This window comes from Dermacentor variabilis, chromosome 1 (genome assembly GCF_050947875.1).
Source record: "Dermacentor variabilis isolate Ectoservices chromosome 1, ASM5094787v1, whole genome shotgun sequence".
Lineage (NCBI taxonomy): Eukaryota > Metazoa > Arthropoda > Arachnida > Ixodida > Ixodidae > Dermacentor > Dermacentor variabilis.
The window spans coordinates 56,084,507-56,102,036 of NC_134568.1; positions in this window are offsets into that span (position 1 = coordinate 56,084,507).

Here is a 17,530-nt window from a genome sequence, read left to right on the forward strand (position 1 = left end):
TTAAATAAAAGTGACTTCAGGAATGTGGTCTCGCTACATCGCTTAATTGCTATTCGCATTGCTGTCGACAGCCATCGTTAAATGAGTTATGCCGCAACTTTTCTTTTTGCGCTACAGTTCAAAATGGTCAACCAGATTGCGTCACTTTAACATGCTTGTTGATTTTGTTGGCGCGTCTAACTATTCCGTCTTTGGTGTAAACGCGTGGGCTATATGGCGACCGTAAACGAAGGCATAGTTCAGCTACCACTTATTTCATGCCCGACCCCAACTCTTACAACTGGCTGGCAGAAGTGAGACGGACTTTGCGACGTGGTGCTGTGTATGCGGTGAGTGCTTGGTTCTTGCTTTGACTCTCTAGGCTTCATTTTGTGGCGGTTCTGTTTAGAACAGTAGGGAAGCTGGACTGTTGACTGTTAGCTAGGTTGTGTTTACCTAGGTATGTTTAGCCACCAGGACCAAGACAGTAAAGCAGAAATCATGGAGTTTAGGATACTGCTGCGAGACGAATTGTTGATTGATGGTGAGGAACTGGGCCTAGAGGTACACAAGGACATGCTAAAATGGGAATTATTGAAGCTGATTTCCGAACACGCCAGTGAGGAGGGAATCCAAATTGGGTTAGAACTTTTTTAGGAAAAGAGAGAAACGGGACAGAGAGAGAATGAAGAACGGTACAGAGAAAAACAGGACAGAGAAGAACAGGACAGAGAGGAACGCGAGAAGGACCACGAGTTAAGAAAAATGTAGCCTGAGCTTGAAAGCAAACGTTTGGCGATGTCTCAAGCAAGTGAATGGGCTCTGGGATAATCAAGTGAGGCAGAATCATACCGCATGGCCAGGCTGTTAAAACCATTTGAGGTCGGAAATGACATAGGCTTGTTCCTAGGAAACTTTGAAAGGACTTGCGAGAAGATGAACTTCGGCCCGACTATATGGCCACAGCGGTTGCTGTCTATGTTGCCATGTGAGGCTGCGGAAGTAATCGCAGACTCAGAAGGCAAGATGCATATGATTATGCGAAAGTTAAGGCTAGTCTTTTGAAGAAGTACCGCCTTTCAGCCGAAGCTTTTCGGCAAAGGTTTAGAAGCACGGGTAAGAAGGATAGCGAGGGGTATCCGGAGTTTGCACATGGTTTAAAGGCAAACCTAGTCGAGTGGCTGAAAAGCGCAGAAGCGTACAAGGGCAGAGACATGATTATTGAATGCATGTCTCTAGAACAGTTTTACAAAAGCATCTCACCATCTATCTGAGAAGCTGTGGGCGCAAGACAAAGGAAACGTAATCACTGTGAAGACGGCGACTGAATTAGCCGAAAAGTACGCAACGCGTAGAAAGCTGAACGCCGAGGACGGAAATCGGGATGGTTGAAATGGACCGCGGAAACCATTTCCTTTCGAAAAGGGTTCACAGACTAGACGACCGGACCCTGTCGACGTGGAGGGAAAGCCCTCAGAAAAGAGCGAAGAGAAATCAAATGGGGAAACCGTACAAAAAGAGAAGAAAATTCGATCTTATAGACCGATCGGCTGCTATAAGTGCCACAAACTCGGACATATCGCTGTAAACTGCGGGAAGCCTAGCGTAGTTTTCTGCTACGTGAATGAAAAAGACAAGAATATGGAACTTTTAAGCCCGTATCTTCACGACCTGCAAGTTAATGGGAAACCATGCCGGGTGCTGCGAGACAGTGCCGCCACTATGGACATTGTCCATCCGTCTTACATAACGGTAGATGACTTCACTGGAGAAGTAGCATGTATCAAACAGGTTGTAGAAGAACACAGCTTGTGTCTGTCCATGGCCAAAGTCAAAATCAGTGGACCGTTCAAGGAGCTCGTGACCGAGGCTGCAGTTTCGAAATTTTTGTCGCTGCAGCACCCTTACATTTTTTCGAATCGGTCGGATCGGTTGCTGCATGACAAAGGGCTTAAACTGGGAGAGGGCGTAGTACAGGCGTTGACGCGAGGCCAAGCTCGTAAAATCGCGTCGCTTTCGGCTGAAAATGGAAAAGCTGCTCCAGCGGAAGCAGCAAAAGAGGTAACTTCAGTAACCGAATGCGACCTAGGCTCCAGAGACAAAAAAACGGTTCAGCAAACCCTGCCAGCTGACCTGCGCAGTGAGAGCGTATCAGTAGGGTGTCAAAGTTTACGCCTGCGGGCAGTATAGCTGACGCACTCGCAAGCGAGACAGGGTCGTTCCTATCACCGGTCTCAAAGAAGTTTGATGGGCTCTTACGTGTGGACAGAAAGTCACTGGAAGCCGAGCAAAAAAATGACGACAGCTTAGGTAAATTGCATCACACCAGTAAAGAAGGCATTGCTAGGCGTAACGTGACGATACAAGAGAGAGGAGGATTGTTGTATTGGCACTACAGAAACCGAAAGGGCAGTATTCAAGATCAGCTAGTCGTACCTATTAAGTACAGGGAGGATCTCTTCAGTCTCTATCATGGAAATGGGTGGTATGGCCACCTAGGCATAAACAAATCGAAGGAAAGATAGCTTATGGAATACTACTGGCCTGGCTGTTTCAAATACGTAGAAAACTTTGTAAGGTCATGCGAAGCCTGCCAGCGCTCGGGTAAACCAGGAGAAACATGGAAACCTTCACTAATGGTAGTGCCCTTTATATCACAACCTTTGAGACGACTTGTGATAGACACGGTAGGGCCTCTACCAAAGAGAAAGTCGGGTTACAGGTACTTGTTTACCAAGCTGAATCCGGCTACAAAGTTTCCGGAAGCAATCCCTCTGAAAGAGCTCAGCTACACCGAAGTAGTAGACGTGCTTTTGACAGTATTCGCACGAGTTGGCTTTCCAGCTAAAATTCAGGCGGATCAAGGGTCAGTATTCACCAGCTCACTGACTTCCACATTCTTACAAAAGTGCGGGGTAAAGTTGATACACAGTTCCGTTTACCACCCTCAGTCAAATAGTGTAGAGAGGTGGCATTCAGCCCTTAAGCGAGTTTTGCGGGCGCTCTGTCACGAACGCAAGGAGGACTGGGAGAATTGTGTTCCGGCCACTTTGTTTGCTTTCCGAACGGTTCCCCATGAGGCTACAGGGTCCTCGCCAGCAGAACTAGTGTATGGGAGGACACTCCGTTCTCCACTGAGAATGTTAAGAAAGATGTGGGAGGAAAGAGGAGAGAGTCCAACAGTGGTAGAATACGTGCTAAATCTGCTGGAACGGCTAAGTGCAACCCAAGAACTAGTCGAACAGAATATGGGAGTAGCTCAAAAGAAGGCCAAGCTCTATAACGACAAGAATGCGAGGCTTCGTACCTTTCACGCTGGAGACCAGGTAATGATCCTCAAACCTTCAAGAAAGATCAAGCTTGAAGCTCACTGGGACGGACCCGTTAAAGTGTTGCACAAGCTTTCAGATACTAACTATGCTCTGAAAATTCCCGGTCGCAGGAAGGAGGTGAGACATACCACTGCAATTTTGATGAAGCCATACGGGAGCGGAGCGGAGTCGTTAAAGGGAAACTGAAGAGTCTGTCGAATTCAATAAGACGCTCATATACGGATGCGGGAACCTTATAAACCGTGCAGGTATAATTTTGGGGGCGGGGGATTTTTCACTTAGGAGCGACGAAATCGTCGGTTAAAATTGCGCAACCCGTCGTGGTTGCTCAGTGGCTATGGTGTTGGGCTGCTGAGCACGACGTCGCGGGATCGAATCCCGGCCATGGCGGCCGCATTATGGTCGGGGCGAAATGCGAAAACAGCCGTGTGCTTAGATTTCGGTGCACGTTCAAGAAACCCAGGTAGTCGACATTTCCGGAGTCCTCCACTACGGCGTGGCTCATAATCAGAAAGGGGTTTTGGCACGTAAACCCCCACAATTTAATTTAATTTTTTAAAATTGCGCTGTCGCTCCGCCCCCTGTCGAGCGCAGCGCGCTGCTGCTGACGCTGACTATACGAGCGGAGACCGGAAACCGCGGCGTAGTGACGTCGGCATTGGTGTTCCGTTCCTTCGCAGTCTCCGCGACCGCGCCTGACCGTGCTTGTTTCTGCGTCATCATCATCATCAGCATGGTTACGTCCACTGCTGGGCAAAGGCCTCTCCCATACTTCTCCAACTACCCCGGTCATGTACTAATTGTGGCCATGTTGTCCCTGCAAACTTCTTAATCTCATCCACCCACCTAACTTTCTGCCGCCCTCTGCAGAGCTTCCCTCTCCTTGGAATCCATTCCGTAACTCTTAATGACCATCGGTTATCTTCTCTCCTCATTATGTGACCTGCCCATACCCCCCCCCCCCATTTCTTTTTCTTGATTTCAACTAAAATATTATTACCTCGCGTTTGTTCCCTCACCCATTCTGCTCTTTTCTTATCCCTTAACGTTACACCTACCATCCTTCTTTCCATAACTCGTTGCGTCGTCCTCAATTTAAGTAGAACCCTTTTCGTAAGCCTCCAGGTTTCTGCCCCGTACGTGAGTACTGGTAAGACACTGCTGTTATAATCATTTCTCTTGAGGGATAATGGTAACCTGCTGTTCATGATCTGAGAATGCCTGTCAAACGCACCCCAGCCCATTCTTATTCGTCTGATTATTTCAGTCTTATGATCCGGATCCGCAGTCACAACCTGTCCTAAGTAGATGTATTCCCTTACCACTTCCAGTGCCTCACTACCTATCGTAAACTGCTGTTCTCTTCCGAGACTGTTAAACATTACTTTAGTTTTCTCCAGATAATATTTAGACCCACCTTTCGGCTTTGCCTCTCCTGGTCAGTGAGCATGCGTTGCATTTGGTCGCCTGAGTTACTAAGCAAGGCAATATCATCAGCGAATCGCAAGGTGCTAAGGTATTCTCCATTAACTCTTATCCCCAATTCTTCCCAATCCAGGTCTCTGAATACCTCCTGTAAACACGCTGTGAATAGCTTTGGAGATATCGTATCTCCCTGCCTGACGCCTTTCTTTATTGGTATTTTGTTGCTTCCTTTATGGAGCACTACGGTGGCTGTGGAGCCGCTATAGATATCTTTCAGTATTTTTACATGCGGCTCGTCTACACCCTGATTGCGCAATGCCTCCATGACTGCTGAGGTTTCGACTGAATCAAACGCTTTCTCGTAATCAATGAAAGCTATATATAAAGGTTGGTTATATTCCGCATATTTTTCTATCACCTGATTGATAGTGTGAATATGGTCTATTGTTGAGTAGCCTTTACGGAATCCTGCCTGGTTCTTTGGTTGACGGAAGTCTAAGGTGTTCCTTATTCTATTTGCAATTACCTTAGTAAATACTTTGTAGGCAACGGACAGTAAGCTGATCGGTCTATAATCGGTGTTTCTGCGTGCGTGCCGCCATAATCTGCTTCGCTCGACCTTGCATTCCTTTGTTTGTGTGTATGTAGAGTGGTAGTTGACCTGCGCAGCATCAATTGAAGAGTGGGGTCGATCATGCCGGCGTTCTGTGGAGCCTACGGTTGTACGAACAACCGCGGCCGCGACGGCGTTCCGATGTTCCATTACTTCCCGCAAGACAAGAAGCTTTCAGCTAAGTGGGGGGCTGCTGTGGATCGAAGGAATTTCAAGCGCTGAAGAACAACAGTGCTGTGCTGAAACCACTTCCGTGGCGTTGATTACTATAAGAGTTTATCAATTATGCGTGAATGAGTGAGAGTACGACTTGCTGCTAGCAGGCTTTCTAAATACAGGGCGAGATGGTCGGGGCAACGAACACACAAAGACGGGACGGGTGCGGGCGGACGGATGGTAACTGGTCTTGGAAGGTCTTATGTATACACGAACTCGTGCAAACCTGGATTTTGATTTACTGCTAGCGCCTTCGTGTTAGCACGCTGAACCCAAGGTGCATGTTTATATCCTACACTTGACGCAGGTTTCGACGCAAACCACCATTCATTTTCTATTCGCGCGTGTGTTATGAAACAGCCTACATGCAGCTACCATAACGCAGTGCAAGTGTAAAGTTTGCATGTGTTTGAAAGCCGGCGCGCGCCACGACGCTGCGCTCCCCCTTCTCTCGCGCACATAGAGAAACTTGTCGTCTCACGCAACCGACGAAATTCACCGCCTTTACGGCTCCTGTTACGAGTAGCGTGCGGATAACGCGCTGATGAAGGTCACTACACGTGCTACAAGAGCCGGAAAGCTTTTCCCTCGTGTAAACAGTCTCTAGATTGCCGAGAGCTTTGTAGTAGCGCACAAATGCTGACGATCGCTTCCCCACTTACGTACCACGAGGAGGCATGCAGAAACATAATTGTACAGTACTTTGACCCGAAACAAACTCACTGGATCGCTGAATGCAGCTTTGCAAAAAACATACTCACCAAAGAACATTTCTAACACGAGGGGATGCTAACACTTCGCTTTTGTTGGCGTCGAAAGCACTGCTTGCTACCAGCATCTTTTGCTCATTCGAGAGGCCGGCTCCTGGCAATCGGCTCGTACATGAAGGGAGCAACGCCGAACTCCTCAGAAAAACAAGCTCTCGAAATTTACCCTTACCGTCTCAGCAAAACAACATCGCCAAACCACCTTGCACCGTGCTTCATGTGTAGCCGCAGCGGTCGGTCCGAACGAACACCACTGCTGTCGTCACGAGACGCCCGAGCAATCACAGGCGGAAACGAGGCGCGCGAGCTGCCTCGAGTATGCTACTGCACTTTTTGTCGATATAAAATCTGTTTGCGCTTTCTTTCGCTCAATTTCGATGCAATATTCGAATTCGGAGTGTTGAAAACCATTACGTACAGGTCTTCACTCATTTTTTCTGAGCAGCTTCCCTTTAACGTTACCATCAAGGAGCAGGATGACACTAGTACCGAGTTTAATGATTATAAGGCAACCTTCAACTCTGATGTCAGCATGGAAGCCGTGGTAAAACAATCGGTAGGCTCGCACGCTCTTAGACCCGAGCAGCTAGATGAGCTTAAAGGGGTGTTAGGGGAATATCTCGACAGATTCAGCGATCGGCCAGGTAGAACCAAACTAATAACGCATGAAATAGAGCTGACATCAACCGAACCCGTAAGATCCAACCCCCACAGGGTGTCTCCACGACAGAGAGAAATTATGGAGGCAGAGATGCAGCGCATGCTAGAGTTGGGAATTATTGAGCCCGCTGAGAGTGACTACACGTCACCGCTAATACTTGTAGAAACCCCTAATGAGGACCCTCGTCCGTGCGTTGAATACACGAAGTAAAATGCCATCACTAGGGATCAGCTGTACCCGATACCCAAGAATGAGGAACGAATCGAAAGAGTTAGCGCTACTAAATAAATTTCCACTATATATCTCCTGCGGGGATATTGGCAAGTTCCCCTTTCAGAAAGTGCCAGCCGCTATGCCACATTTATCTCACCTGTAGGCAATTTTCGCCCTCTCGCCCTCAGCTTCGGGCTGAAGAACGCGCCGTTTAGCTTCTCTAAGTTAATGGATATTATACTAAAAGGCTTGCAGGAGTTCGCCTTGCCATATCTTGATGATGTAGCAATTTTTTCGGACAGCTGGAAACAGCACGTGCGGCACCTGAAACAGGTGTTCTCACAATTGCTGGAAGCAGGCTGTTAAGAACTGCCCGCTGAGGAGCAAGTTTTGCCAGCCAGTTGCTACAGCGGCGTCAACTTTCCCTGGAACGCCACCGCAAACCTCTAGACGCGGCGTCACTAAGTCGACTGTGTGTGGACAACAATACGCGCGCCCTCGACTCTCCGCCGCTGCAGCCAAGATGAGCTCGACGAAGCAGGCCTAAACCCGCCACTTCCGACCTGATCTGCTGTGAACAAGGGAGTCCCCTAGGGAACGTAGTTCGAGGCCCCTTCCCACGCGCCGTTCAAGACGCAAGACAATGGGCAACTGGTGGCCGCGCTGCGGGGGCCAGCTCGGGGAATAAAAGGCGCCTTTCCTGACGTAATCCCCGAGTTCTACGAATTCTGTCTGACGTCGGTTGAGGACCATGAACCTGTGCGGAAATGTGTGCGTGTAATCCCTCTCGCAGAGAGGCGACTTGTTTACGATAACTGGTCGAACGTTTCCCTCACCTTGGGATCGAGGGAGGACCGAGTCTTTATAAACCGCTGTTGTGCGGCCCCTCAGTGTACTTTCTCTCGCAGTCATGCTAGACTGATGAACTGCAACATCCTTAAGTAGATACTGCAAATAAACCCATATTCCTCGTTCTCGATGAGAAGCAGTCCTTCCCTTCAACAACGTCCTCAGTGTGGATAAGTTGGACGACAGCATGGGCCAGCCACCATCTCATTCATGCCCGACCCCAATCCTAACAAGGCTTAACGATGAAAGCGGAAAAGCGTAGGTTTGGGTGCTCGCAGGTTACTTATGTGGGCCATGTTGTCGACCAGGGCACGAGATGGACGGCCGAGCTAAAAATCGCTACGGTTGGAGATTTTTCACAACCGCGCACGAAAACAGACATTCGTTCATTTTTGGGACTTGTAGGGTACTATCAACGGTACATTACGAATTACTCGCAAATACGAAGTCCTTTAACAGACACCCTCCGAAAGGGAGCACCGGTAACGTGCACTGGGATAAGGACAAAGAGAACGCTTTCCAAGATTTGAAAACGCTGTTGGTTTCTTGACCTGTGCTTCGCGCGCCACACTACAAAAAAGAATTCATAGTTCAGTGCGACGCAAGCGACAGAAGTATGGGCGTGGTACTTACTCAGGTCGGCGATGATAATGAGGAACACCCAATCCTTTATGCCGGCCGTTAACTAACTATAAGAGAGGAAGCCTACAGTGCTTCAGAGGAGGAATGTGCTTGTTTAGTTTGGGCAGCCCAGAAGTTGTTGTGTTACTTGTATGGAGTGAGGTTCATCTTCGAGACCGGCCACTGTCTCCTGACGTGGCTCAATCAGATGTCACACAAAAATAGCCGCTTGCTCCGATGGAACCTCACTCTTCAAGAGTACAACTTCTTCGTTAGATATAAGAAGGGAAATTTGCATAGCAATGCGGATGGTTTGAGCAAGCTAATTTGAATCCTGTGTTTAGGGATCCCGCCTAAATTTTGGGGTTGTCATTGTTAATTTTATTAAGCCAAGAAGATCCCCTCTCATTTAGCAGGACTCCCTCCATGATTGCTCAAATTGTCAGCATGAAATTCCTTCCAAAATTGGCGTAGCGAAATGCAGCATTTGTTGTTTCTGCACTTATTTTTTTGAAGCCTAGCAGGTCTAAAGTGAGGTCCAAGATACGTCATCTCGGCGCAGAGCCGTGTTGTGGGGTTCGTTTTGCGGTTGCCTGTCCTTGTTGGATGTTTTGGGGAGGTGTCATCATTTCACAGCTGGTCGCTTCAAGCCAAGGCATCGTCCCTTGCCATCAGGCATTCTCTTCGTGTCCAGCGGTTATCAGCACTGGCCAGTTGAGATTTTCGGGGCCATGGAGGAGCTGTTACGATTGGCCTGCAGGGGCACTGAACTGCAAACCTTGCACAGCCCGTTGCAGTTGTTTTGATCGACTTGCGGGGGTAGCGATATTTGGAGAAGCGACCTTCAAACCCTTCCCGGCGCGCTGCGACGAGTCTCTTTGTAGAACCAACAATGCGCCTCCTGCGGACAGCCAGTGGCACTTGCAAGTCTAGCCACGTTTGGCGGACCGAGTATTGTTAGTTGATTCGCTGTCGCGTTCACAGTCTACTTGGGGCAAGAGAACTCCTGGAAAAGGGTGTTTTGCGGTGCTTTCTCACGGGCCCCAGAATTCGTCACAGTCGGCTGACAGTCGTGGTGGCTACCTGGGAAGTCACCTCTGGAATCAAGAGGTGCCCGCTGGGGTCAAGCGTGGCAACCCGTGTCTACGAGGACACGCTCACCTCAGTGTGTTCAGTGAAACCAAAGTGCGTAAGTGAGTTTGTGAACCCTCCCCCTCAAAGGCGGGTCTACTACGACTACGATCGCTTTATTTATTCATTTTTATTTTATTTACAGAATACTGCAAACCGAATCGGCCCAAGCAGTACAGGATACATACATTTGTTAGTAAGCATTATCTATGCCTTAGGATCAGCAACAATGGTGAAGTTCAATTTACAATCAGAAAATATAACAAAACTAAACAAGGTTACAAAGCAAATACACTTTGTAAGAGTACATGCGCCAGACACAGGCACATAGACAAAGAAGCACACTGTGCACAGTTCGTAAGTAATCATCATTTCTAACCATACATTCAGATATATAGGCTCTCATAAAATTGAAGAATGGAAAGGTGAGTCATGAGGCAGAAAATTCCAGTCGAATATTGTTTTCGGAGAAAATGAATATTTGTAAAATTCGTGCGGGCAAATATTGGCTTGATGGTATGACTATGTTTATGTCGTGAGGGTCTGGTTGTGTCCCTTTTGAAGTAGTCTTCTGGCTGAATGCCTAATTTTTGAAAATACAAGGACTGAAAAAAGCGCAGCCGGGCAGCCTTTCTTCTTCCAGCCAATGGCTCAAGGGCTGCCTGATGTAAGATGGCGGAGGGAGAGTCCCTTCGCTTATATCGGTTATATATGAACCTTACTGTTAATCTCTGGATTTTTATAATTTATCTATGTTGATTGTGGTGTGTGGGTCCCATACTATGCTGGCCTATTCATGAGTAGCTCCAACAAATGATTTGTAGGCTTGAATTCTAAGTACGCTTGAAGAATTGCCTAATTTATGTTTTAAGAAGCCTAGCTTGTTCCTTGCAGAGGAGCACATGTTAGAGATATGGGATGACCATTTAAGATCAGATGTTAATTTCACGCCCAGATATCGGTATTCTTCCACTTGGCTAATTATGTTGTCCCCAATGCCATACGTAAATTTCATTTTGTTGATCTTATTCGTAGCACATAAATAAACGGTTTTGTCGTAATTAATTGTCATATCCCTCTTGTTACACCAGTCTGCAAGAAGCTGCAAGTTCGAATTTAGGACAAGTTGATCGGATACAGAATGAATGCTTTTGAAAATAATGCAGTCATGGGCGAATAACCTGGCCGACGTGCTTAGTTCCAGAACACCTAACAGGTCGTTAATATACCTATTAAATCAAACAGGCCCCAAGACTGAGCCCTGAGGAACACCCGAGTGAACATCTAAGAAGCGGGAGCAGTTGCCATCGATTTCCACATATTGTTTTCTTTTTTGTAAATTTGACAAAACCCAAGCGATGATATAGGAAGGGAAACCTATTTCTTTCATTTTGGCTTTTAATTTGGAGTGAGGAACCCTATCAAACGCTTTGGAGAAATCCATAAAAATTATACCTACCTGACCACCACTGTCGAGAGTTTTTGTTAGATTATGTACGGTATCAATTAGTTGTGTTGTAGTGGAAAAACGTTGCCGGACGCCATGTTGCCTGTAGCTAATTATTTCATTCGTGTCTAAAAAGCTGGTAAGGTATTTGAGTATGATATGCTCCATTAGTTTACGAGGAATAGAGGTGAGAGATATTGGGTAGTAATTACTGATTTCCGTTGGGTTTCCTTTGTTTAATACGAGTACAACACGCACAACACGCCAGTCATGTGGTACGACGCCTGACTCTACAGATTTTTGAAAGATTACAATGAGAAATCTAGCCAGAATTTCTGCGTAACTTTTTAAGAGTGCTGCGGGAATATTATCAGGGCCGGCTGATTTTTTTTTATCCAATCACAATAGAAGTTCAGTAACACCTTCCAAAGAGATGGTAATGTTCCTTGCGCCATCACTAACTGACTTGTTATCAATCCTTGCATCAGGTCTGGAAAATACGCTTTGAAAAAAATGAAGATTGAATCTGTCTGCCATTTCGTTTTTGTCCATGACAACTTCCCCGTCTACCGTTACTTGGTCTAAATTGGACGCTCCTATTGGACGAAGGTTGAACAGCAGTTTTCCTTCCCCTAGTTGATCTAGGGAGGACAGAGGGTTTTTAAGGAGCCGGTGACAGCTGCTGTGTGTGCTTTCTTATTTAATCATGCTAGACTGATGAAATGTAACGTTGTCCACCCTTCATGTAGATTTTGTAAATAAATCCCATATTCCTCGTTCTCGATGAGAACAAGTCCCTGCCTGCAACAACGTCCTTAACGTAGATGAGTCGGACGACGGCATGGGCCAGCTACCACCTATTTCATGCCCGACCACAACTCTTACGACCTGATGGTTTGGTTCCGAGTGATGGCGGAGTGATTCGCATGAAGAATCCCAAGGCAATTCAAACCGAACTGCGGATCGCCTCGGCCAATTTTCAACAAATCACTGAGGTTCGACAGTTTGACCGAGGGGGCATTCTTTGCTGCTCGTCAGACCAGACTTGTGCTCAATATTTACTGAGGTGCGATGTTTTTGTGACAAATCCGGTGAGCAGTTTCATTCCTCATCACCTTGAAAGTACTAAAGGCCTAGCCCACGGTGTTCACATAAGTCTATGTCTGGAAGAAAGTTTGGAAATGTTTTCAGCGGCAGGCATGATTTCTGTATATCACTGCAGCCGTGTCGTTGATAACAAGCTCATGTCCACAGAAACAGTCATTGATGCTTTTGCTGGAATGAACCGCCCATGCATGGGAAATCAAGGCACGGCCACTTATATACTGAGTTGAGCCTCTATCACCTCGTGTCCTTCACTGTCTTAAGTGCTGACGGTTTCGGCACTCTATAAAAGGCTGCAGGTCCAACACACGATGCCTAATTTGTGGAGAAGGCCATCATCCAAATGACTGTTCTTCCCGAAATGATTCCTGCTGCCTTTGCAGTGGTCCCCACCCCGCATATTAGCCTAATGACCCTGCAAGGTCAAAAGAAATGCAAATCCTCCAAAGAATTGATAGACGACGATGCTTTCGTCGTGAGGCCATTGGAGAAATTCAGAGCAGGACTCAAGGCTATGCTGGTATAATGGCCCGTCAAACACTGTATATGGAAAACTCAATCTCTGAGGCTGTGGCAGCTTCCGTGGAAAAGGCGTTGGAGAAAGCAATGGAGCGCATTATGACAAATCTCACCGACTCCCTTGTTCAGGTGTTGTCCTCACAACTAGCCCCGTGGCTTCAGCTAACAAATAAAGCCAATATTGAAGATCCGATGTCGGGTCTACCGCAGAGTCCACCTAGAGAAATATTGACCGCGCAGACATTCACAAATAACGATTCATCAAAGCCATCAACTTCTGAGAAAGTCGACCAAATTTGTCTCTCCGACACAGGTGGCATGGAAAATCGAGATGTAGATATGAACCCCGATCTCTTTAACGAACAAGGTCACCGACACAGCAAAAAATCTAGCTCTCCCACCTACTCCAAGGCAAAATAAACGTTACAGAGATTCAGACTAAAAAGAACTTCTTAAAAGAGAGCGTTTTAGACCAATCAGTCTCTGCTGCTTTGATTTATTTACCATAGGAACTTTAACAGTATTTCAGTGGAGCTGTCGTTGCATACTTTCTGCTGCAACAGATTTATTATAGCTTATTTCTAAATATTCTCCAGATATTATTATTTTACAGGAAACTTGGCCCCTTGCTTTTCATCTAAAAACTTTACGACGTTTTCGATTGGATCGCCTATTCCGAGGTGGTGGTTTATATTTGTTCGTCTCATCAAAAGTCAGCCATAGAACTACTATAGCATACCAGATAATGTCGCACGATTGTGATATCTTAGCACTGGATATAATACTTCCTGTTTGCGCACCTTTTTTTGAAAATTAATATGTAGTTCCCCGCTGCAGTGAAAGATACCCGTTATCTAGATATTTCTATAGCTCCCAGTCAGAAGAACATCGTACTAGTGGGAGATTTTAATTCTCGTCATGTGTCGTGGGATTTCCGAACGGACACTTGTGGCAAACGCTTGAGGTATTGGGTTTTAACGAATCATTTCTCTTGCTTAAATTTGAGAGCACATAATTTCGTTCGAGGCCAGTCGCGATCTGCCCTAGATCTTACGTTTGCTACCTCGAGCGTGTCTGTCACCTCCTGGAAGAGTTCAGGTTCGGGAACTAACCGTGATCACCTACACGTAATTTTGAACTGCTTACCCCGGTAACTAGTTTAGATAGTAATGTACGCACTTTGTTAGTTAGGAAAAAATTTAATAATGCGTAAAATAGGCTTTACACGATCATGAGGGCATGGAGAGGGATATTAAAGCAATGAGGCTATGTTAAATCCTAAAACAGTCATCAAATAAAGCTCAATTTATTGTGTAATATACTAAAGGTGGATCATACTGTCCCTCGTGAAATTGTGACTACGCGCAAGATTTTACAGTTTGAAAAGCTGCGTGGAAAAAACTTTTATACAACCAATGTCCTGTTAATTGGGCTGATTACAGATAAATAGCTACTACAGTCAAACGAACAGTCTCAAAAGCTAAGCAGGATTATCATTCGAAGCCCTACTCACACCTTCCGAATTCTAGCAATAAAAAAGCCCAGTTTAAATTTCTTCGATCTCGTAATGTTATACCGGCGCCCATGAATGTCGATTCTGTCTATCTATCAACAAAAGAATTATCACAATCACTTGAGAAAATTGCTCAAGGACTTGCTCAAAGATAAATTTCCGACAGGACTAAAGAAACCTCCCTTGGGAGACAACTTTGTAACAGTAACCGCGATAGAGCTTGAAGGCATTATTTGTTCGTTAACAGCGTCAGCCCGCGGTCCAGACGGCATCACAAGAGGAATGCTGAAAGTTTTATTTGATTATGCGCATCAGGACCTGCTAAACATAACAAATTACTCTCTCAAGAATTCATGGGTTCCAAGAGAGTGGAGAGTACCTAATTTTTTTCCAATATTAAAGAAAAAGAATCAGCTGGACTTGAGTTAGACAACATAAGACCAATTTCTCTTACTTCCAATGTCGTTAAATTAATAGAAAAGGTTCTTCACGGTCGTATAACAAATTTTATGCGGGATGATACCCTTTTCAGTCCTTGTCAGACTGGACTTTGTCCGGGCCACTCCATACGGTGGGGCCATGTCAATTTAGAGAGCCGTATTAAACTCGATCGCCGCAAACGAGAGTACGCAGCTTTGGTGACGCTAGATGCATCAAAAGTATACGACTCTGTAGAACATTGTGTTCTATTCGATAAGCTTCAGTCTACGAATTTCCCAAAATATATAACAGCTTGGATTATGAATTTATCAGGGATACAGAATTTTATTATCTCTCTCTCTCTCTCTCATACTTCTCCAACTGCCCCGGTCATGTACTAATTGTGGCCATGTTGTCCCTGCGAACTTCTTAATCTCATCCGCCCAAATAACTTTCTGCCGCCCTCTGCTACGCTTCCCTTCCTTTGGAATCCAGTCCGTAACCCTTAATGACCGTCGGTTATCTTCCCTCCTCATTACATGCCCTGCCCATGCACCATTTCTTTTTCTTAATTTCAACTAAGATGTAAATTAACTTTTTTATTTTAAATTGAAATTAAAAAACGTTTGTTTCCTCACCCAATCTGCTCTTTTCTTATCCCTTAACGTTACACACATCGTTCTTCTTTGCATAGCTCGTTGCGTCGTCCGCAATTTAAGTCGAACCCTTTTCGTCAGCCTCCAGGTTTCTGCCCCGTACGTGAGCACTGGTAAGACACAGCTATTATACACTTTTCTCTTGAGGGATAATGGCAACCTGCTGTTCATGATCTGAGAATGCCTGCCAAACGCACCCCAGCCCATTCTTATTCTTCTGATTATTTCAGTCTCATGATCCGGATCCGCCGTCCCTACCTGCCCTAAGTAGATAGATGTATTCCCTTACCACTTGCAGTGCCTCGCTACCTATTGTAAATTGCTGTTCTCTTCCGAGACTGTTAAACATTACTTTAGTTTCCTGCAGATTAATTTTTAGACCCACTCTTCTGCTTTGCCTCTCCAGGTCAGTGAACATGCATTGCAATTGGTCCCCTGAGTTACTAAGCAAGGCAATATAATCAGCGAATCGCAAGTTACTAAGGTATTCTCTATTAACTCTAATCCCCAATTCTTCCCAATCCAGGTCTCTGAATACCTCCTGTAAACACGCTGTGAATAGCATTGGAGAGATCGTATCTCCCTGCCTGACGCCTTTCTTTATTGGAATTTTCTTGCTTTCTTTATGGAGGGCTACAGTGGCTGTGGAGCCGCTATATATATCTTTCAGTATTTTTACATACGGCTCGTCTACACCCTGATTCCGTAATACCTCCATGACTGCGGAGGTTTCGACAGAATCAAACGGTTTCTTGTAATGAATGAAAGCTATATATAAGGGTTGGTTATAATCCGCACATTTCTCTATCACCTGATTGATAGTGTGAATATGGTCTATTTTTGGGTTGCCTTTACGGAATCCTGCCTGGTCCTTTGCTTGACAGAAGTCTAAGGTGTTCCTGATTCTATTTGCCATTACCTTAGTAAATAGTTTGTAGGCAATTGACAGTAAGCTGATGCGTCTATAATTTTTCAAGTCTTTGGCGTCCCCTTTCTTATGGATTAGCATTATGTTAGCGTTCTTCCAAGATTCCGGTACGGTATGAGGCATTGCGTATACAGGGTGGCCAGTTTCTCTAGAACAATCTGCCCACCATTCTTCAACAAATCTGCTGTTACCTGATCCTCCCCAGCTGCCTTCCCCCTTTGCATAGCTCCCAAGGCTTTCATTACTTCTTCTGGCGTTACCTGTGGGATTTTGAATTTCGAATTTATGTATCCTAGTAGAACCCTGGGAGTGTTAGCCAGCGCCATCACTCACAGACCTTGGCGGCGGACGTCCTTTTTGCCGCAGGCGTCACGAGAACGTGGCGGGTTTATTTGACCAGTTTTTATTTGACCAGTTTTTATTGACCAGTTTATTTGACCAATTTTTTATTGACCAGTTGCCTTCACCCAAAAAGATCATGTTCTCGTGACGCCTGCGGCAAAAAGGACGTTCCACGTTCGCCGCCAAGGTCTGTGAGTGGTGGCGCTGGCTAACACTCCCAGGGTTCTACTAGGATACATAAATACCCAAGAAAGGGGATGAGAAAACAGCGCCACGGTAGCTCAATTGGTAGAGCATCGCACGCGAAATGCGAAGGTTGTGGGTTCGGTTTCCACCTGCGGCAAGTTGTCTTTTCATCCACTTTAATTTCCATTAATTTATGGTTTATTTCATTTATTCAGCACAAGTAATTTCCCCTATGTTGTCCTTGGTGTCAGTGTTTGTTGGCTTCTTATGATATGACTAATAAAAATCGGGCCCATCGGTAGACCCCCTTTCTTCTTATCATTATTTCGATCATTATGGACAAGCCGAATGATCGAAAGACAGGCCGAGCCATGTGCACCTCGCTCGTCAAGGTCGATCTATCGAGAAGAGACTGCTCAAGTGCGCAGTGTGGTTGCTTCCTTTGATCCTGTACCTGAATGGATTTTGCGTCTGGACGCTTGTGTTTGTTTGCCCGAATTTTGAACTTTCATTGTACTGCGTACCATGTGTGCATTTGTTTTTCATGTATGTTCGAATGAAACGTAAAAATATTGGTTTGATACTACTCATGATTCCATGCAATAAAG